The following is a 23264-nucleotide window of genomic DNA, read 5'->3' as shown; positions in this document are numbered from 1 at the left end:
ACCCTGGGACTTACCGAAGGATTTCCACTTCTCTGAATTTGCCACAGTCTCTCTTACCTGCTGGCCTTCACCACTGCCTGTCAACCTTGACCCTCCACCCTTGCTCTGACCATCAGACCCAACCCTCTTAGATGGGGATGCCACCACACTCCTTCAGGTTGGAACCTCTGGTAGTGAGGCAGGACAGCGCACCCCAAGAGCCTGCCTGAAAACCTGGTCCCTATTAAGCCTGCCTCCTCTCCTCAGGGACGTGATCTTACCATCTTGGTAGGACTTGCTAGTGAAACTATCCCAGTCAGAACAGCGAAGAGCCTTGACCCTCAACATCCAAGTTCTCAGTATCTGTCTAGTCGTCAATTAGACCAAACCAGGACCCCCTCATAGTGTGGTTTCTGCATAATCCAAAAAGGAATTTTCCAAGGCTGACCTACTCTTTGTTTTCCTCACTTTTTAAGATTTTTCTGGCTGTGATAAAAGTAATGCATTCATAATATGTTTTCAGAAAGACAAATTGAAATAAATCTCACCTGCTGTTATTCTTCCCAGGGAGAACACTGATTATCACCACCACCCATTTAGCACATTTGTTTCCTTTGCACAGACGCACTGTGATTCATTCCATGGCCCTCCTCCTTTGGACGGTTTCTTTAACATAGCTCTTGATAATTAGGGTCCTTCGTATAATCACCCACGAAGCTTCCACTTAATGCCACTTATATATGGTGGTTGCCATAAGAAAATATCATTTCATGGGCCATTAATGGGCTTAACAGTCTTATTAAAAAAAATAAAAATTCTCGCAATTCATATTTTTTTAAGTGGAGTTGAAGGAAAAGCAATATGCTATGACCCCTAATTTCACTTCAGCTAATATTTATTTAACACCTTCCTGGGCTAGAGGCTCTGTGCTTATTACCCCATTTGCCTTGCTCAGCACCCTACCGGGTAGGCACTAATACCCTTTCAAAATGGGGAAATGGGATCAACAAGGTTAAGTTCCTTTGCAAATTTCAGTGTTAGGAAACTGCAGAAGCATGATTTGGCCCCTGGGGGTCTGACACAAGGGTCTGTGTTCCTTCCACAGCCTCAGAGAAACCAACCAGTAAATTCAGCAACCATGGTTAAGAACCAGGCTGTTGGGGTCAGCGGCTCCCCCCACTGCAAGCAAGCTGTGTGACCTAGGCCATATTCCTTTAGTGTGTGTCTCAATTTTCCCAGCTGTAAATGGGAACAATAACATAGTGACCCCGTTTTTCAGACGGTAATAAGCATCAGGCCATGGACATAAAGACCCTAAAAGGGAGGCTGGCCCACATGAACCCTTTAGTCCTTATGCCCATTATCCCCTCCAGCCCCCCTGCACTGAGCCTGCCTAGAACAAGCCAGCCCGGGGTGTCTCCACGAGCTGCGCACAGTCCCCTGCACTGTGCATCAGGGACGTCAGCCTGCCCTCCAGGACGCGCTTACGTGTACGAAGACAATGGACGGCATTATCTGGTTTCCCTGTCGAAAATGTAATCTTATATTTTGATACCTTGTGTATTTCTCCTCTAGCTCATTTACAATCTTTTACAGATGAAATATTCAATTCTTCCTCTTCACACACAACCTGAGATTCCACACATGCTCTCCTCTGCTCTCCCCCTAGCCACAGGGTCTAGAATGTTCCTTCAATCCCCTTCTCCTAACCAACAGCCACCACTTGGGAGTCTTCCCTGGTCCCATCCTCTACCCTCCCCTGGCTGAGACCATGTGTCTCCTCTGTGCTCCCACTGTCCTTAGGCCTTACCTTCAAAGCCAACATTTCTCACTTTCTTAGAATTGTCTGTAACGGTATCTCTCCTTCCATTAGACACTGAGCTAATTGCATTCGAAATGCCAGTGAGTCCCATAATCCTGTCTCCTGCAGAGATGCGGCCTCTTTACTCCAGACAACCTACTTGATATCACCACAAAAATGTTGCACAGCTACTTGAAACTCTCTACATTTCCAGGGAAGTCATGACCCTTCCCCCAAGCCTGGTTTTCCCTGGTGTTCCCTGGCTCAGTACATGATGTCTTCATTTAGGCATCCCCAGAAGCAAACCCCAAGACAAGGGTTCAAGGGTGAGTAGCTTATTTCGGTGATTTGGGAAACACCAGTAGGAGTAGGACAATTATATAGGAAAGAAAGTCAGCTACTAAAGGGGAGATTATTAATTTAGCCCTGACAATGAATGACTGGAGGTTAATCCCATGGAAAGCATGGACACATAGTTCAAAATTATCCCACCTGTAGGTCAAGGGATTGTGAGTATTTATACATCAACTCCTAGAAGTCACTGGTTGAGGACTGCTCCAGAAGTGTAAGTTCCCCAGGACCTCAGTCCACCACACTCACATGGGCAATGCAGTCTCTGTGGTTCCAGATTCCCTCCCATGCGGGACGGACACACAGCTGGGGAAGCTGGCTGGAGCATTCTGAAATGGTCAGGTCCAAGGGATGTGGGTGGGGCATGATTCATCCAGAACATCTGGGACACACTCTTGACACTTCTTCTTCCCCCGGTCCCTGTATCCAGCACAGCACCAAGCTCTGTCACTTTCGTCTCCTAACCTCTCTTGCATAGACCTTTATTCCATCCGCACGATCATCACTTGCATGGACTCCTGCCATCACTATTCACTCCCTTTCCCATAAGAGGCTTAAACATGTGACTTGCTGTCCCTCAAATGGGAGGAATGGAATTTCCCATTCTCTTGACATTAGACTCAGTCATGTGACTTTCAATCAAATATGACCAATCACATATGGCCCATCAAATATGTTGCTTCTGAGCAGAAGCTTAAAGAACCCTCCTGCGGACAATCATAGCTTTTCTCCCTCTGCCATGAGAACCATATCTCCCGCATAAAATCTTCGCCATCATTCCACGTCCCAGACTGAAGAAGACACCTGGAAAAGAGCCAGAGCTACCCACGGAGGATGTGTTGTGCAAGTGAGATATAAAGTTTCGCTGATGCAAGCCACTGAGATGTTGGGGTAAATGTTTCTTCAGCATAACCTAGTGAAAGTCAACTTCTATACCTCTAAACAGTCCCCTCTACCCATTTTGGCCCCCGCCACTCTCCCACTGGGTGATCTTTTAAAAACACAGACCTGATTCTGTTATTCTCTTTGCTTAAAAGCTTCCAGTGGTTTTCCATTGCTTCTAGAATAAGCATCAAAGGCTTGGCCACAGCTGTTGAGGCTCTGGCCCAGCCTCCCTGTCCAGTATCATCTGGCTCCACTCTGTCTTCTCTGCATTCCACACACCGCACCCTAGTTCATACCCGCAGGGTGCCAAATTCCACTCTCCCACAGCCTTGACACGTGCTTCTGCTCTTCCCTAGAATTCTCTTCCCCTCCTTTACTCTAGGTGTCCTTAAGTCTTATTCTTCTTTAGATCTCAGCTCAAAGGACTTTGTGTTCCTTCAAGGGGTACTTCGCAAGGGTCTACTAATGCTATGTTCTCTTCTAGCCTCTGAGGATATGTGACAACAATTCTCCGGGGAAGACTGTTCTTCCTCCCTCACAACAGGACCCTGTACTGATCTTTGGTGGGCCTTACAGCTCATGCAATCACATATCTCCCTATGTGATCTATGATCATCTGAATGCCACCTATGTCCCTCACTAGGCTAGAAGCTTCGTGAAAACAGGGCCCCAAACCGTAGCATTCCCCACGGTCTCCTATGTTTAGCACAGAACTGGCACATGAAAGATCTTATTAAATATTCTTTTTTTAAAAAATTTATTTTAGAGGGGCGCCTGGGTGGCTCAGTCGTTAAGCGTCTGCCTTCGGCTCAGGTCATGATCCCAGGGTCCTGGGATCAAGCCCTGCATCGAGCCCCGCATTGGGCTCCCTGCTCGGCGGGAAGCCTGCTTCTCCCTCTCCCACTCCCCCTGCCTGTGTTCCTGTTCTCTCTGTCATATAAATAAATAAAATCTTTAAAAAAAAATTATTTTAGAAAGGAAGGGAGCAGGGAGAGGGAGAGAGGGAATCTTAAGCAGGTCCACACCCAACATGGACCCTGAGATCATGACCTGAGCCGAAATCAAGAGTCAGACGCTTAACTGACTGAGCCACCCAGGCACCTGGATCACATTATTAACTATTCTGAATGAAACAGGACTTACTATGTGGCAGGCAGACCTCATAAGAACACTAAGAGCTGGGCACTATTATGATCCCCATCTATGGGTGAAATACACAAAGTTAAATGACTTGCTGAGGTCATCCACAGAAAATGTGATAGAGCTGAGATTCTAATCCAGGCCATCTGACTCTAAAGACCATGCCCTTAGCTACTACATAAATGAATACCTGAATGAATGCATGAATGAATGAATGAATGAATGAAGCAAGCTCCTTGGAGCATGAAAAATGTGCCCTATTTATTGCTGCAGCCACGGTGCTGGCTAGGAAAGATCCAGCATTTACCAAGTATTTAATGAGGGCTTGATCCATCAATCAGCCCGTTAATGAACAAATGAACGAGTTGCCCCAAGGGGGTTGCCATTTCCAGGAGTGGTGTTGTGGCAAGTCCCTTCTCTCTGAAGCTCAGCACACACAGACACCTTCGGTGGCACTGAGTCTTCGTGCCAACTACAAAGATCTTTCTGTGGGACTCCAAAGGCCCATGCATATGAGATCCTCATCCACTGGGTCTCCCCTAACCCTGGGACTCCTCTTCCCATCTTGGATGCCACGCCGAAAGCCCTGCCTCCCCAGAAAAACGTGAGGAGAGGAGCGTTTTACTCTTCTACTCAGCTGGGAAAGGAACCCAATTGCCTTGAGTCCCTGGGAACTCCAACCAGCATATGCAGGGAAAGAAGCGTGGCTTTAAAGCAAATGATGAGCCCCGAGGCTGCACCAACCAGGGCCTTGGAGAAACTCTGCCTTTGGGCTTTCCCCCAGGAAGCAGCTGGAGAAAAGCTACTTAAGGAGTCCCATCACATCTTTTCCAAAGCTGATCTGAAATGAATATCACACTAATATGTTTGGTTGATGGACACACCACTTCGCTTGGCTTCTAAAAAGGTGCACGGCAGAGAAAGTCAATTATATGGTTTCACTTATTTGTGGAACATAAGGAATAGCATGGAGGACATTAGGAGAAGGAAGGGAAAAATGGGGGGGGAATTGGAGGGAGAGATGAACCATGAGAGACTATGGACTCTGAGAAATAAACAGGGTTTTAGAGGGGAGGGGGAAGGGGGGACTGGTTAGCCTGGTGATGGGTATTAAGGAGGGCACGTACTGCATGGAGCACTGGGCGTTATACGAAAACAATGGATCGTGGATCACCACATCAAAAACCAATGATGTATTGTATGGTGACTAACATAATAAAATTTAAAAAAAAAGTGCACAGCAGCACTGTCCAATCAGATTGCATACAAAATGCACGTGGAACTTTGCTACATGAACTCAGAACATTTCTTTCAAAACAGATTTAAGCCATTGAGACACTGTGTTGGAGCTCAACAGATGCTTCGGACCCTACAACAGCCCCCAGGGCCTGCAGCATAAGGGGAGGTGGGCAGTTCTCTGTCAGGTCTGAGCAGAAGGTGCCAGGGGGATCCCAGAGGAGAGGAACATCCCTGAGTCTGAGGCAGGGCTTCTTGGTGACTGTCACACTGGAGCTCCAGGCTTCCCACATCAGAGGTCTTTGGGGTTTTAATTTTTTTGTTTGTTTTTTTAAAAGATTTTATTTATTTATTTGAGAGAGAGAGAGAAGGAGTGGGGGTGCGGGAGCAGAGGGAGAGGCAGAAGCAGACTCCCCCACTGAGCATGGAGCCTGATGTGGGGCTTAATCCCAGGACAATGACCTGAGCCGAAGGCAGACACTTAACCGACTGAGCCACCCAGGTGCCCCTACTGGGGGCCTGCTGTAAAGCAAAAAGAAAGTGATGTTAAAAAAAAGAATTGTCTGGGGCCCCTGGGTGGCTCAGTCAGTTAAGCATCTGCCTTCGGCTCAGGTCATGATCCCAGAGTCCTTGGATCGAGCCCCGCATCGGGCTCCCTGCTCGGCGGGAAGCCTGCTTCTCCCTCTCCCACTCCCCCTGCTTGTGTTCCCTCTCTCGCTGTGTCTCTCGCTGTCAAATAAATAAATAAAATCTTCAAAAAAAAAAAAAAGAATTGTCTTCATATTTTTCAAAAGACTCTTGCTGCCATTCGCCAATTAAACTAATAATAATAATGAATAATAATAACAATAATAATAATAACCATAAGCAAGGCACTCCTTGACCTGGCCCAGGCTTCCTCCCTTTCTTCTTGCTCACCACAGCCCCTAGCCTTCTGCTCACCTACTTGCAGTTCCCCAACACCAGAAATGCCAAGCCTTCATTCTCCCGAAGCAACTTTCAGGGTCAGCCTTTTCTGGGAATTCTTCAGAACCAACCAAGGACTCCCAGACTCAGAGCCTCCCACAAGCCTCCCACACGCCTCCCAGGCGGGGCTGGCGGCCACTGCGCATGCCCTCCCAGCATCCTCCCAATCTCCTGGTGAGGCCGTGAACAACAGCTGGGACAGCAACGTTCTGACCGCACTGCCTGGCACACAGGAGACATCAGTGACTATTTGCTGGGAAATGACTGGTCAGAGAAATTTATGGATGAACAAATGATTGTATCTGACAACCTCACTTACCTGGAACGCTAAAAATCAGAAGAGAAACAAAATCTGACTTTGCAGCAGAAATCTAGAACTAACCAAATCCTCCCACCACCACCCATTCATTTTACTTCTGGGAGGAAACCTGATCCACAGCCCATTTATTATGCATCTGGATAAAATTCTAACATATCTTAGAGGCTACAGGTGCCCGCTCCAAATCCCAGCTCTGCTTCTTCAATTTACTTCCAAAGCCCTACTTCCCTCTTCGGGGTGGTGTTCACATTCATTCTTTCATTCTTTCAAAGATTCAGCAAACACTTCTCAAGCACCTAAAATGTGCCAAGCAGTGCTCTAGGCACCCAAGAATACAGCAGGGAAAACACAGACAACATTCTGATGTTCTAGAGGACAGGCGATGAACAAAAGAAATCAGTAAGATTATTACGTTAGATGGCAGGTGCCGCGGAGGAACATACCACGTAGAGGGTAGATAGGGAATGCGGAGGGAACTATAATTTTAACTGAGATGGTCAAGGGAGGCCCAGAGGCATTGCTGGTGGTACAAGGGTAGGGCCCCTACCTCAGGGCCCCCTCTCTGGCTTATGACTCCCCACACCCATGTGCTTAGGACAGTGGCTCCCAGTGGGAAGATCAAGACCTAGAATTGAAATCCGGATCTGCCACTAACACCCATATTATAATCTAAATAGGGGGCAGCCAAACACTTGCATGTCCATTCCAACTTAACTCAGCCCCTAATGACTTCCAGGAGTCCCGTGTTCGAGAGTTCCGTGACCAGACAGACGCAACTGGAAAGAGCCATGAGTTGGATCAGTAACGTCTGCCAGGAGCAGAAACCGGGGAGTGGAGGCATGCACAGCTCCCATCCGTCATCCTTGGGTTGTTGGACCTGTAAATTCCCTTCCTGATCTCGTGTCAGATGATTATGTCTACACAGAAATGTCTGGATCATGAATAAAGGAGAAATGGAAATTCATGAATAGAGCAGTTTTATACACATCAATCTGTTTCCAAACACCAGATGTGGAGGGAACTATAATTTTAACTGGGATGGTCAAGGGAGGCCTCTGAACAGAGACCTGAAGAACGGGAGTGAGGGACCTTGGGGACAGCGCTCCAAGCAGAGCACACAGCAAGTGCAAAGGCCCTGAGGTCTGAATGAGATGCGTGAGACTGAAGTAAAAAAAAAAGAGGCAAACATGGCTGCTATTGATGGAGCCATAGGACAGGAGGAGAGAAGTAATGAGGGCAGAGCTTCCAAGCTTAGGAAACCACGGAGAGGACCTTGACTGGTGCTCTGAGTGCAAGGTGGGGAATGTTACCCATGTTGGAGCCGGGGTGTAACAGGAACTGATTTATGTCTTAACGGTCACACTGGCTGCTATGTCGAGACCAAGCCCAGAGGCAGCGAGGCCAGGTGGGCGGCCAGGTGGGCAGCAGTGATGGCTCGGACCAAGCGGTAGCTGAGGGGGTGGTAAGAAGTTGCCACATTCCAGACACGCCTTGAGTGTAGGGCCAACAGGATTGGCCGCGTGGTGGAAGACAGAGTGGGGGCAGGATGACTTCCAGCTTTCACCTTGTGCACCTGGTTGTTACAAGGAGATCTGGCGTGTGTCAGCGCCCCGAAAACGTCAGTGTTGGTATTATGGCCATGATCTGATTTGGTCTAAGACTTGATTATCTAACTGATCCACAGCAAGGTAGAAAAAGCAATTAAGGAGAGAGAGAGAGAGAGAGAGACGCTCCTTTCCTGGGAGATGTGGGATTGGGAGGGAAAGAAACAGCAGTTGAGAAGAGAAGGCTGAACAAATTCATTAAGAGGGGACACAAGAAGTCACAAAAGCCACAGGCGCTCAGCACCAGTCAGTGGGGGACCAGCGTTCCAGCATGCCTTGGTAAGTCCTCAGGGATTGTCTTATGAAAGTTAATTTTCTTAATGCCAGTGAGTCATCCAAAAGATCAAATTCTGTTTATTGTATTCTGCTTAAAAGATCAGTAAAGTGTGTAACCCATTATAGAGCAACTTCCATCTAAAATGCTCAAAATAAAATATCCGGCACTTAGAAGGATAATTCCTCAGATGCCTGGAAAAAAGGCTGCCCGCAGATTCTAGGAAGCGACATTTTATTGTACCAGCATAAACTCACCTACATTCAAAACGTGGGAGACACGCTCACACCCATTATCTCCTTTGATGCTCATAAAAGCCCTAGGAGATAGATCATTATCCCTAACTTCATAGGCATAAACCTTACAGGCCCAGAAATGGGAAGTGATTTGTTCGAAGCCACACCACAGGACGGATCCAGAGCCATCGCTGGCGGTACAAGGAAAGGGCCCCTACCTCACGGCCCCCCCACTGGCCTATGACACCCCCACACCCATGCGCTTAGGACAGTGGCTCCCAGTGGGAAGATCAAGACCTAGAATTGAAATCCGGATCTGCCACTAACACCCGTATTATAATCTAAATAGGGGGCAGCCAAACACTTGCATGTCCATTCCAACTTGACTCAGCCCCTAATGACTTCCAGGAGTCCCGTGTTCGAGAGTTCCGTGACCAGACAGACGCAACTGGAAAGAGCCATGAGTTGGATCAGTAATGTCTGCCAGGAGCAGAAACCGGGGAGTGGAGGCATGCACAGCTCCCATCCGTCATCCTTGGGTTGTTGGACCTGTAAATTCCCTTCCTGATCTCGTGTCAGATGATTATGTCTACACAGAAATGTCTGGATCATGAATAAAGGAGAAATGGAAATTCATGAGTAGAGCAGTTTTATACACATCAATCCATTTCCACAACACCAGAGAGCCTCCACCAGAGGCTTTTTGTGCCGTAAGGATATTTTCAAATATTTATACTTCACATTTGCAGAATATCCTCAACTCTGTGAGGCTCCAGGTAATATACTTTGCTTACGCTTTTATATATTTTCCAATTGCCAGTTGTAAAAATTTTATCTTAATCTTAAACTATTGCCAACAGGCCCTTGCTCGTATTTCCAGGATGTGTTACTGTTAATGGTGGAAGTAGTTTTACTGCCTAATCAGTTATCCTATAAATCCTAATTTGTTGAATAAATGACATTTTCACAGAGAAATAAAACCTTGGCCTAAAAGCAATAAATACAACCCACAGTGGGGGCAATGATGTCATTCCTACACCCAAATCTACCCAGAATCATCTTCACACTGAACAACTTACTGTTGATAAAACCTTGGCCTAAAAGCAATAAATACAACCCACAGTGCCCACAGTGGGGGCTATGATGTCATTCCTACACCCAAATCTACCCAGAATCATCTTCACACTGAACAACTTACTGTTGGGACTGGTTGCTATGGCCTAATTATGACGTCTCTCTTTGGATCAGGGCTCTAATAAACAGTATCGATGTGTTTGTGCGACAAAAGTCATCCTTGACCATCTCAAGAGGCAAAGGGCTAATTGGACTCTGATTCATGCCAGAAACCCTCTAATATTTATTGCTTCAAACAATAACATATCTATGAAATCAATGGGCAGCAAACAGAGGAGTCACCCTCTTTCGAGCCACACATACATGTCAACGTGCATCCCCTACTCCATTTAACGCGCATGGTACCAATGGCAGGTGCTTTTCAAGACCTTGATCTTAAAGGTAAGGCAACAGAGGTAAGTTCATCGACTCAACAAATATTTCTGGAGCACATATTGGATGGTAGAGGTGGATTATGTAACAGGTCGGTTATACAGCTAGTAAGCGGTTGAGCTCAGCTCAGACCCCAGCCACCTGATTCCAGTTAGCCTGAGCTTTTTCTCTGTGCTAGCATCTCTCACACCTATCTGATGCAGCCCACCTCCATCGGGATATTTGTAATAACATATCCTTGGCCTCACTCAGACTTCCTGAATCCGAATGATGTCTTCTCAGCAGAAAAAGTTAATAAAAATCATTGCTGTATATGAAATGACTATAACACTGGATAATTTGCCTAATGTTTTCTTTTTTAGAAGCAGAAAATCACAAGTTGAGCAGGAACCTGAAAAGTCATCTGTCCAACTCCCTATCTGATAGCCGAGCCCTGTCCATCCCTTCTTTGGCAGCACTGCCCAACTGGGGTGCCCGCCGCCTGCCAGGGTCTCACTTAACCCCTGTGCCCTTATAGCATCTCCGTGAAACTCCCGCTCAACAGTCTGAAGTCTGTGCTTAAACTGTAATGATTGTCGCCTGTGCATTTTTTCACTTACACGTTTGATGAGAAGGAACGCAGGTGACACGACCCCGAGCCCAAGGGCTGTGCATCCTGCTTTATGTACATCGGCACCTTTAATCTTCACAAAACCTGCAAGAAATGTAGGTGAGTATAATTTATTTAAGGTAAAGTTCATAACTGGTATTGCTTTCCCAGACTCTCAGTTTAACAATGCATCAGCTAAAATGTAATACTCTATTAAAGCAGCCTGAAAACAAAGGAAAAGGCAAAATTCCAAACCATCTTTGAGAACCAGAGACAGCAACAACTACTTAAAGAGGACTAATGGGATTTGTATTCACATCAAGGAAAGCTCGACCGAGATCACAAATGGCAGCAAGTATGTGTATCTCCATGCGGCCACTGGCAGGCAGTTAGGGAATGAGCAGAGCATGCCTCACGCCTGTTATATATCACCTTCCGAAGGTAAGGCAAACGGGGGAGGTCAGAATGGGCTAAATACTCCATTTGGAAAGACTTTCTTCATTTAAAAAAAAAATCACCAAACTTTCTAAAACCAGCATGAAAAGAACACTCAAGAAGATCACCAAAGTATTAACCTAATAAATTGGAAGAGGAGCATGGCTCTAAAAGTGATTTATTGTAAGAAATAAAATGTGAGGGCGCGTGGGTGGCTCAGTTGTTAAGTGTCTGCCTTCGGCTCAGGTCATGATCCTGGGGTCCTGGGATCGAGTCCCACATTGGGCTCCCTGCTCAGCGGGAAGCCTGCCTCTCCCTCTCCCACTCCCCCTGCTTGTGTTCCTGCTCTAGCTCTCTCTCTCTCTGTCAAATAAATAAATAAAATCTTTAAAAAAAAAAAAAAGAAATAAAATGTGAAACACAAGGAGTTTGTAAACATGACCACATATTCCACACCCTCCTTCCTGGCCTTTTGGTGGTGCTTTTCCCTAGGAAACTCTGGACTGGCCTTGGACTCACCTTTAACCATTGAGACATTAGCAGATGACAGGCTTGCTTGGGCAACTGTGCTTGTCCCCTCTTGCTGCCCTGTGGAACCATAGGACTGCCATATGCAGAGGCCTGGGTTAGCTTAACCCAGGGCTGGAAGACCACATGTCTGAGGCCCTGCAGCATGCTTTCCAACTGCCAGACCAGTCCTAGACCAACCACTCCAGGCAAGCCAGGCGGGAGCAGAAGAACCACCCAACTAATCTACAGGAGAGTAAGAAATAATCAGTGTGTTGTTCTAAGTCACTAAGTTCTGTGATGCTTATTTCTTTTAAGATAGCAAAAGCTAACTGATAACTTGGTTTCATCAATAATATGCAAAAGACAACACATTTTAAAAAGAACATAATAGTAAAAAAAAAAAAAAGAAAGAAAGAAATTCAAGGGGCAGGTGCCTGGGTGGCTTAGTCAGTTGAACATGGACTCTTGGTTTTGGCTTGGGTCATGATCTCAGGGTCCTGGGATCAAGCCCTGCATTGGGCTCTGTGCTGGGTGTGGAGTCCACTTCAGATTCTCTCTCTTCCTTTCCCTCCACCCCTCCCCCCACTCATGCTCATTCGCTCTCTCCCTCTCTCTCTCTCTCAAATAAATAAATCTTAAAAACAAAAAAAAGAAATTCAAGGACACATTAAAACACACACACACACACACACACTTAGAAAAGATGAAAAGACCATTGACTCCAATCAGGAAAAACTGCTATGAGACTAAAAATATAATTAAAATTAGTATTGCAGACAGTAAAACAGAAATAACACACTGCAATAAATTAAATAATGTAAAGAATAGGCTATTGATATCATCTCAGAATAGACAGGTAAATGAATAAGAAATTAATGAAAGTTTGATATGTAAGACAAAATCCTAGATCATGAGCAGTGTTAGCTCCAGAAGAAAACAGAATAAACCACCACAGAATTTTAAAAAGGTGGCAGTGATGGAGAGGAAAGAAAGTAAAATCTTCTTGAGTCTTCAGATCAATAAGGTTCTGAGTTCCAGAGAACACGAATGAAGGGAACGGAGAAAAATCTGTCCTTGTGGTTTATAAATTATAATATGAATAAAAACTACAAATTTCAGGGTGGCCCAAATAGTTTATTGACACAGAATCTAGAAGAGGAGACAAGAAGAACTGCCAAGAACAGAGCTGTAGAGGGAAGGGAGAAAAAAGGATTCAGTTACTGATGGTGTCCCTACTGTGTGCCTGGCGCCATGCTCAATGCTTTGTGTTTTTTTTCCACTTAATCATTTTTTTAAATTCCTTAAATAACCTCACACACAACCACCACTACCACTCGAAAATAAAAATGTGCTCCTAAATTACTGGAGTCACAAAGAAAATGCAAGATAATCATAAATGTTTTAGATATTAAAAATGAGAAAAATGGAAAGTGTCTAAAATCCTGCACAGGTAAACTCAGTTTTGAATACATCGTTTTCAATAATAAGCTAACAAACACATTTTAAAAAATAGCAGGAACATAATAGTTTACTGAAATATGTGTTAAAGAATTATAAAATAAAACCAAGTCCAAAAATCAATTTTAGGGAAAATTTTAATTTTTTTAGGAAAATTTAAATGTAAAAAGTTTTAGGAAAACTTTAAATTTAAAAAGGTGCCAAACATGTACAAATTTATTTTTATCTTTTTATATTTGATTTTTGTTAAGATTTTATTTTTTTAAGTAATCTCTACACCCAGTGCAGGGCTCGAACTCACAACTCCGAGATCAAGAGTCGCGTGCTCCACCAACTGAGCCAGCCAGGTACCCCCAAAATTTCTTTAGGTGAAGGTAGGAATTAAAATGGTTCAGCCACTTGGGAAAAAGTGGCAATTCATACACGTACACACACAAAAATTTGTCCACTAATGTTCGGCAGCATTATTCATAATAATCAAAAGGTAGAAACAACCCAAATTCCATTAACTGGTGAATGGATTAATGAAATGTGGTATATCCACACAATGGATCAGCATTTGGCAATGGCAAGGAATGCATACAGATACATGCGACAGTATGAATGAACCTCGAAACATTCTATTAAGTGAAGGAAGCCAGACACAAAAAGCCACATATTATGTGATTTAATTTATAGAAAAGGTCCAGAATAGGCAAATCCATGAAGACGGAAGGCAGATTAGTGGTTCCAGAGTCTGGTGGGAGGGGAAAATAGGAAGTAACTGCTAATGGGTACAGGGTATCTTTTGGGGATGATGAAAATGCTCTAAAATTCGATAGTGATGACGGATGCATAACAAAATCTCTGTATTGTACATTTTTAAAGGATGAATTTTACGGTACGTGAATTGCATCTCAATAAAGCCATTATTTTTAAGCCAATGAGCATATAATTGACTCAACAGTATCAGTGAAAGAGAGTACACAGATCAGAAACAGAACCTCCTATAAATAAGAATATATGATAAAGGAAGAATAGCAAATAAATAGGGAGGAATAGATTATTCAAGGCAGTGTAAAAAATGGCCTTGCTAAAAAAAAAAATACATCAAATTTAGATTCTCACCATTATACAGCAAAATAAATCCTGCTTAGATTAATGATTTGTATGTATGAAGAAACGAGGTAGAAACACAGGAGTATTTATTGCTCTGCGGAAGAGGGTAGACTTTCTCAGCACTAAAGTAGCATAAGCCACAAATTAGAACTCTGAGAGATGTGCTATCTTACATTATAAATAAGCATCTATAGAACAGAAATGCCTACAACATTTAAAGGACAGCAATAAAACTGAACAAAATGTACCTAATAAATTCTTCACACTAGTGTTTAACATTTTTGTTTAGAGTTCATTAAAAATGGATGAACCCTTAATTGGAAAATGAATAAATAATATTAACAGACAGAAGAAAATCAAAGAGCTAATGGATGTTCCGTTTTATAAATAATAACAAAGTGTGGGGGCATTTTCCCACCTATGCAGCTGGAAAATATTTACAAGCGAGTGCTGTTGAGGAAAGAAGTGATGATTTAGAAACTCTGGTTGCAAGTGCCAGTCGGCACAGAGACAGTTGTACCATATGTCGCAAGTTCCAGAACATCTTAATAGCCAGGTAAGCATGGATCAGTACTTGAAACAAATTTGCTAAAATAAAATGCAAACTTTAGAGTAATCCCTTATCTGATCCATGTACTTCTAGGAAGCTAGCTCCGTAAAGATTCAGATAGGTCAAGAACTTGATTCATGCATATTGTAGTCATTCCTTGGACAAAAGGTTATTGGCCATCTACTGTGCACCCAGGTCTGTTCGGTGTCGTAAGGATGATAGCGGAGAAGAGAACACACAGAAGTCTCTGACATTACACAGCTTATATTCTAGACAGATGTGAATAAAATCTGCTAGGGCAGCTGCATCCCTAGAAAGCCCTCCTGTCCCCCTGGTCATAGAGTTCCTGCTCTGTCGTGGACGGCCTCAGGTGGGCTGCAAAGAGAGCTACAGAGATCCTCGCGTTCTGAACGTATTAACAAGTCTCTCCACCAGCCTCCTCCCCAGGTTTCCATCCAGCCCTTGGCGGCCAGCCCCGAGCCCAGGTGTACTTCTCACTCAGCCGCCCTCTCCTCTGCCCGACTTACCCGACCACATGCACCACAGCAGCTCTGCCCGCTGGAGGACCTCCCGCTGTCATTGTCACTTGAGTGGGGCTGCAGTACGTCCACGGTTCGCTATGGCTCACAGCCCTGTCTCATGCTGACCCATCTACTAACCAGGCCCAAGCATCCATCCTCCGCCATCAGCTACTGGAGGAGCTGAAAAGAACAGGCTGATCCCCTTCCTACAGCATATGGTTCCATGGGAACCATATGGGAAGTGGTCACCAGTTCCTTGGGGAACCACTGGAGGGAACTGTTATTATATTTACTGGCTACCATCTTCAGGTCTCTTCTCTTCCATGAGGGGACTCCGTCTCCCCTTCAAACAACAGACTCTGGGTCCAAGAACTGCCTCAGGTCTAGAAACCGGGTGACAGACCCGTGTGTCCATTGTGATGGCTAGCTGCAGCCTTCTCTTCACCAGCCCTTGGCTTTTTCCAGTTTTACGAGTCAAGCTACATCCTTGGAGGCTACCTGCTCATCTTTCCTCCCTTTAGATCACTGTGGTCTATTAGCCATTGTTATCCCATAAGTAACTACATCCCTCTGAATTCCATGGTTAAGGGCTGATACCTGGCTCCTGCTGATCTAGAACCTGTCAAGCCCAGTTCAGGGTGGGCATCATCTGCTACTGTCAACCCTAGCCCATAAATGACCCTGAGCTTTTCATAGTTTCTCTGCCCTCCCTCCGCGCCCCCACCCCAGGCAGTGTCATCTATCCCTTATTGGCTATGTGAAGAACATGTCCTCTGCATGCTCCCAGGGAACACAACCAAGGAGGGTGCCCTCCGGCCTCACACTATAAATCCAGTCTATTATTCCACTCTCTTAGCCCTCTGACCTCCTCCTCATTTCTTTGCAACGGTCACTCTGACATCTCCATCTCGTTTCCAAGCCAGGGAGGCATCCCAGCAGATTAGGATTAGCTCTAACATGGCCTCGCCAGGACATCAAATCCTGAATCCTAGGAGGATGCCCTCAATGAACAAATCTCCTCCCGTCCTGCTGTGCACATTGTCCCCTCTAGCCTGACACCCTCGGGCACTGCTCTCACTGGTGCTGTGCTAATTCCAGCACACACATATCATCCAGATCCCGTGCTCATTCCAGTAACTAAGCTGTCTCCTCCAGGAGCAGAGGAAATTTAAATAAAAAAAAAAATGGGGTCATTTCTAAAGAGGGACCAAAGAAGACTTCAACAGACAAGACATCTGCTCTGAGCATCAGGAGCTGTGGAGATTTTCAGAAGACAGAGAGAGTCAGAGAGAGGGGAGGGCACGTCACGTGTGAACAAGATGTGGGGCACCCGATGGCCAGGCACACTGAGGGGAGAGCAGGTCGAGCGGTGGTGTGGTGGGAGCGGAGAGTGTGAACAGAAGTGCCGCCCCGGGAAGACGCTCAGGATGGAGACAAGGGTCGCAGACGGAGGGACACCTGTGTGTCAAATGAGGGTACCCCCCTCCCCCACCCCAGGAGGATCACAGACAACAGTTTTGTGGGACTCAAAAATCTCACTTCAAAGCCTGCAGTTTGGAAGGACAGATATTCCTTCAGCTACCAAAACTGAGATCATCTTAAGGATGATCTCTCTCTCTGACTCTGTCTTCTGAAAATCTCCACAGCTCCTGATGCTCAGAGCAGATGTCTTGTCTGTGAAGTCTTCAGAGTAGACGCTGTGGGGAGGCTGAAGCTCCATTCACAGGTGGGCATCCATGTTTAGCCCAGGCGTGACTCTCTATTTCATCTGTGGGTGAGGATGGCTGCCTGACAGACACCTGCTAGTCATACTAGCTGCCACTGGTTTGGGGTTTTTTTTTTTTGCTACTATGTTCTATATGGTTTACATCTATTTCTCTTTTTTTAAGATTATTTATTTATTTGAGAGAGAGAGAGAGAAATGAGAGAGAAAGCACAAGAGCAGGGAGGGTCAGAGGGAGAAGCAGGCTCCCCACTGAGCAGGAAGCCCAATGCTGGGCTCAATCCCACGACCCCGGGATCATGACCTGAACCGAAGGCAGATGCTTAACCAGCTGAGCCACCCAGGTGCCCCTTACGTCTATTTCTTTTATCTATTTCATCCAGGCAAATAAATGCATATATCCCGATTTTACAGATGAGGAAGTTGAATTTAGAGATGTTCAATGTTGGACCCAAGCTCTCACAACCAGGCCATGGCAGGGCTGGAATTCAGACCCTGGCTTCTCTTACCTCAAATGTGGCTCTTCCCCAGGTGCGACAAGGGGGACATGCTGACCTAAAGGCTGGAGCTCTCTGGGTCCCGTGTTAGTGAGACTGTCTGATGGCCATCTGCCCACATAACTTCTCTGCGTTATCGCAAGATAATAATAGAAAAAACACCAACATGGAAGCACATCTCCAATGATCATAGGCAACAAAATGGAAGGAGTGTCTGCGGTTTTGATGATCAGCACTCACATTATTTTCTTGTTATCCCTTTATCATTGTCACCATCTTCTTGATTTAAAATCGTAACACGCTGAAGAATTATTGGAGAGCCAAGTAATGAAACCCCTCACGAAGCTTTTTCTCTTTCCTACTTGGGACTATCCATCAAACGTGAGAAAACGAAGCTTTACTCCCAAGGAGAGATGATTTAATGTTGAATGACATCAACCCAGGTAGGAAATATCCCTGATGAAATAGAAACTCCAAGAGTTATTTAGTGCTTGAAGATGTTCAAGCAGGAGAGAATCACCCTGCGAGCCAATTAACTCTGGATGACATGACCAACAGGTTTCTGAACCTTGAGGAGCAAAGGTGAGAACCGTCCATAAAGTCTGCAGGGAGCCATCTGAGAGGATCACAGTTTGTAATCACAATATCCAGAGAGGGCGGGAGAGACACAGGGCATCTGGCAGAGAAGAATTATTTATCCAGATATTTATTCGACCTTGACACCAAGCATCTGGATGGAGCATCCAAGCATCTGTCTGAGACTGTCTGTTGTGGGGTTGGCACGTACGTATGCATGTGCCTGTGTGTGAGAGACAGACAGAGGGAAAGAGAATGGAATGGAATCAATCAAACAAACATGGGCAGAAGAGATGGGATGGCCAATGCAGGACAGTCATCATAAGAACTCAGTTCTTTGGAATCAAACAGAGGTGCATTAAAATCCCAGCTCTGACACTAACTATGTATTCCTCAGAAATTTTGCTAAGTGTCGGCTTCCTTGTGTGCAAAATGGGAATAGTAACCAGAGTGTTGCTGAGGGGATTGTGTGAGTTAATGTGAGTTAACGTATGTAATATGCCAGTTCCAGAATAAGTCATTAATAAATCTCGTCCAGTATTACAATCTTTGTTGCCGTTGCCAGTCTGTTGTGTGAGCCCTGCAGGGGGATAAAACAAAAACCAGATGGGCTGACTTTTCCTCTTTTTAGCCAGACAAGTACATCTCTAATAAAAGCAGCTGGGATTAAAACACATCAGGAAAGTAAAACATTGGGTCACATTCAAAGAATATCTTTCAAATTATTTTGAAGCAAATTCTCCACCAAACATCAGTCCTTGTGCTGCATCGCCTGGGAGGTCGTTAGAAATGCACAATCGCAGGTCCCACCCAAGAGTCTACTAAATCAGGGTCCGCATCTTAACAAAACCCCCACGTGAACTGCAAGCACAATAAAGTCTGAGGGGCACTGAGCTAGGACATGGAGTCTGCATTTGTCCACAATCCCATCAAAGCCTCTAATGAATGGAGAGGAAGGGTCCATCTAGCCAAGCAGCTGATCCATTCAGTCACACCTGATCAATTTATGCCCCAACAAGGAAAGAGCAGAACTGACCAGCTCAGATGGAGCCCTGCCCAATGCAATCTGCCTAAATGGGAAGCAGATGGCGTATGGGACGGGCCATCCAAAAATATTTCGGACAGGACAGCCCCTGCCCCTACAAAGTTTATAACCTATTACGGGCAACAGAGGAGTAAAACATTAAGTGAAATTGCTAGATGAGTAACAAGAAGGAGCGGGGGCAATTTATTCTAACTTGGAAAATCGGAGTAGCTTCTTGGAGACCGTAACATGTTCAGTAGACTGTGATGAATGTGCAGGATTTCAACAGGTGGAGAAGGGGAGGCAGATGCAATTGGAGTAGAGGGGATCCATAAGGTCAAACAGCAGAAAAGTGCCTGATGTGTCCAGATGCCCGAATGGACATAATGAGAGGTAAAGCCTGAATGATGTTTGGGCCTGGTTCAGAGTGGCTTGAAGGTAAATCAGGTGTTCCAGCTTCAACAGCCGGGCAAAGAGAATGGAAACATCAAGGAATCCGCCTTAAACAGGGAAATGACTTGAACATGCATTCTTAGACCACAAGTGACATCTCCTTTTTTTAGGCTTTTTTGTACAAGCAGTCGGGTGTAATCTCCCTGTGGCCAGAGGTAAGACAATTCCACATAATCTGGCCTTGATTTGTCATGTTTTGGGTCAAAGCCCTGCTGGTCCTGCTTTGATGTGTAGGAAACCATCCTTCTCTTTTGAGATTCGCAGCGTTATTCAGTTATTTTTTTAGTAAACATCAGGCCCTTAAACCTACGGCAGCGATGGCTGGCTCCACGTGAAAATTTATTCATCTTCTGAAGGATGAAGTTGTCCCTGGAGGGCAGCTGCTCATTCTGACCCTTCCTTGTCCAGCTCCTCCTGCACTAATATGTAACCATGAGACTAATTCTCGCCAAGACCGTGGGAGCAGAAGCAATGAGTTCAGGCTCAGGCCAAAGCTTTGCAGTGGCCGTGCCTTCACGCTTTTGCCTTCCACGAGCTTGCTGCAGACAACTCTGAGATCCAAGGGGCTGCAGAGCCCTGGCCCTGAGTCATCACATCAAGAAAACCAACCGGCAAGCAGGAACACCCACAATGCACTCTTCCCTGCACAAAAAAGCAACAAGCCTGCATTGCATCTGAGCCACTGTAGCTTTTGGGGTCTATGTTACAGCAACCAGCATCACCCTGGTACAGACCCCACAGGAGAGAAGGCTGACAAAGTACTCTGTAAATTATAACGCCCTACATAACACTCTGGCTGCATTAAATATTCAACAGCTATCACTGGGGAAGCTAAGTACTAAGCATGCACTTAGTTCTGGGGAACCAGTAATGAGCAGGACGGACATGTTCCCTCTCCCGGATTGGTATCCAGCCACTACCCAACAGTGCTGGCTGGAGCCTAAGAATCACACCATCTGTCTTTCAACAGAGGAAATATCACATCCTATCCTCATTTATCCATCCAATGGGACAGAAGCCAGGCAAAATTAGAGCCTCTCTCATCGAGTGGCTTTCACTGAGTTTCTATGTATTTACTTTTAAATATATAGCTTTCTTTGTTCCAGGAAAGATTTAAGACAGCTTACAAGATAGCTTAATTTAAAAATGAAAATGAAAGAAAAAGGAAAAACAGGGTGGGATATGAAATGGAGCCATGAATTTGGCTAAATATGCCATCACTAATGACTTACACACTTGCCACAGAGTTAGAGCTGAGCTCTCTGGAAATTGAATCAAAATGTAATGTTCTCTGGCTGTTATGATATCTGTAATTAACTAGTTGGTTTCTGTATTCCCCACAGACCGGAAGCCTCATGAAGGACAAATGCTGTCTTGTCTTACTGTTGTACCCACATGACCTAGCCTCGTCCCGGGCCATTACAGGTCCCCAGGAAGCACATCATGAAGTAAAAACAGATGAAGCCTGAGGTACAGTCATGCTTGGCAGCAAGACAAAGAGGCATGTCCCCCCAGATCCTCAGGGAAGCCAGTGTGGGGATCACCAGCACCTTCCTTATATGCTTCCAGTGGAACCAAGGCCAAGTGACCTCTGGCTGGTGCTCATTTCCCAAACATACGTGTTGATGGCATCAGACTAAAGCACAACACAGAAAAAGCAAGTTCTGTAGGGAATCCACGTCCTGCGAGCCAAGACCCCCGTTTCTTCCTGTCTGATGGAACAGATGGACACATGACTTAACAGCCTTCTCGACGCTATCTTCCTCGTGGTATTTCACGTGCCATCAGCGAGGCAGCTTCAACTTCCTGTCTTTGGCGTGTATAGGCCATTATAAGAAAGGGTTTTCGGAGACAAGAGTCTGCATCTCCCATGTGGAAAATTGAAGACTATTGTCTGCTCTGTCACTCGGAGGCTCCAATATGAAGATGTAAGTGGCTGGATCAGAGTGTCCTACACATGTCACTTTTGCTACTGAATTACAGAAGCTTTTCTTTCATGGTCATTGAGTTCTTATGACTGGCTTGCTTGCCTTTTTTTTTGCTTTGACCCCCAATTCCAGAAACTGTATCGCCTAGATCAGCAGCATAGTCCCAGCTACTCACAGATAAGGTGCCCAGCACAGGTGGCAGATCATACATGACCGGCAGGGGCAGCAGAGAATGGGACCCTGGCTGGGAGAAGCCCTTGAAGATGGAGATGCACCCAACTGGACAAGCCGGGCTGGCGGTGGGCAGGAACCCGTGAGCTCCTGCACAACTCCACAGCGCTGTCGGCACGGACCTCACCGAGTTCAGCGGGATGGTGCCTCTCAGTGGTCTGGGAAGGGCTCCTGCAGGCCCAGAGGGTCACGGACAACGGTAACGAGAACCAACAGTTCCCGAGTGCTCTGCGTGCGCCAGGCACCTTGCTAAGGACTTCACCAGCAAGGGCTGCAGGCTTCTCACCTGAGCGCTGAAGCCAACACTACGGTCTCCCCATTTCACGGAAGGGGAAGTGAGACTTGAGAGATTGAGGAAGCTGCACCCAGCCATCCAGCTAGGAAGGGAGGAGCCTGTCTGACTGCACGGCTCGTGCTTTCAACCACTCTAATAGGCTGCCTTCCTGCGAGGTGACAAAAACAACCGCACTTTTCAAGACCCAGTGCACAACAGCTTTAGCATCCCACCCTAGCAACGGAGAGCCCATCTCTAAATTCCACCTGCCGGTTCTACCACCTGGCCAAAGGGGGGCACAGCTCTGCTCTATGGGAGCCAGGCAGGTAGGAGTCCCAGAGAGACATTCACGGTCCAGCCCTGCCAGGGCTCCCCACACAGCGGGACAGAAGCAGCTCCTCCCCGGGAGATCTGCCGCACTAACCTGGCCATTTTCACTAAGCCCCACGGGCTCCAGTCTCCTTTCCCCTGCCAGCAGCTGGCTCCATTCTCCATCATGACAGCTGGGTGAGCGCGGTCAAGGGGAGAGCACAGCGGGGGCTGCACGCCGAAGGCACAAAGTCAGGGATGGGGATGCAAGGAAGGGATGGCTTGGGACACATTCTGAGAGGAGCTGTCAGCGCAGAATCACCCCCGCCTGGCGCCCGCCGCTCCTACAACCAAAAGACACCTATCTACAACAGGAAGAGGGACAGAAGTCTCTGCAGAAAGGAGACGCTGCCCCCCCGCCCCCCAGGACATGTTTCCAGCAAGGTGTCCAGCATCCTCCAGCCTCTTTCTACCCTCGCAGAGACAAACCAGCCTGGAAAGATGGGACTTAATCCACTTTATCTTTCTTCTTTTCTTTGAGGACATTTTTCCAGGTCACCTTGTTCTTCAACTGACATGTCAATCTTCTAAATGTAGATTTAACTTTTCAATCTGTTTGAACCAAACCTGGTTTGGGCTTCTCTCCTTCCCTCCTTCCTCCCTCCCTCTTTCTCTCTCTCTCTTTTCCCCTTCAGACAGGTGGAGCTCTGCAGACTGCCCTAGGTCTGGGAGGACTACCTTCATTGCCTAGGGGCTCTGCACATGCAAACAGATCGACACATTCCAACCCA

At 46.1% G+C, this 23264-nt stretch overlaps 1 long non-coding RNA gene across 1 annotated transcript in view; it reads right to left on the bottom strand.

Moving 5' to 3' along the window:
- LOC135363955 (uncharacterized) overlaps positions 1-23264 on the bottom strand; it is a 158434-nt gene that overhangs the window by 100802 nt on the left and 34368 nt on the right. Inside the window, exon 3 of the long non-coding RNA XR_010410390.1 lies at positions 10897-10991. This is a non-coding gene — a long non-coding RNA (uncharacterized LOC135363955). The remainder of the gene's footprint in view (positions 1-10896; positions 10992-23264) is intronic.

This window comes from Mirounga angustirostris, unplaced genomic scaffold (assembly GCF_029215605.1).
Source record: "Mirounga angustirostris isolate CCGP_5_RB_7025 unplaced genomic scaffold, mMirAng1.0.hap1 SCAF_4, whole genome shotgun sequence".
NCBI classification, from domain to species: domain Eukaryota; kingdom Metazoa; phylum Chordata; class Mammalia; order Carnivora; family Phocidae; genus Mirounga; species Mirounga angustirostris.
This window is presented reverse-complemented; position numbering and strand designations above follow the sequence as displayed.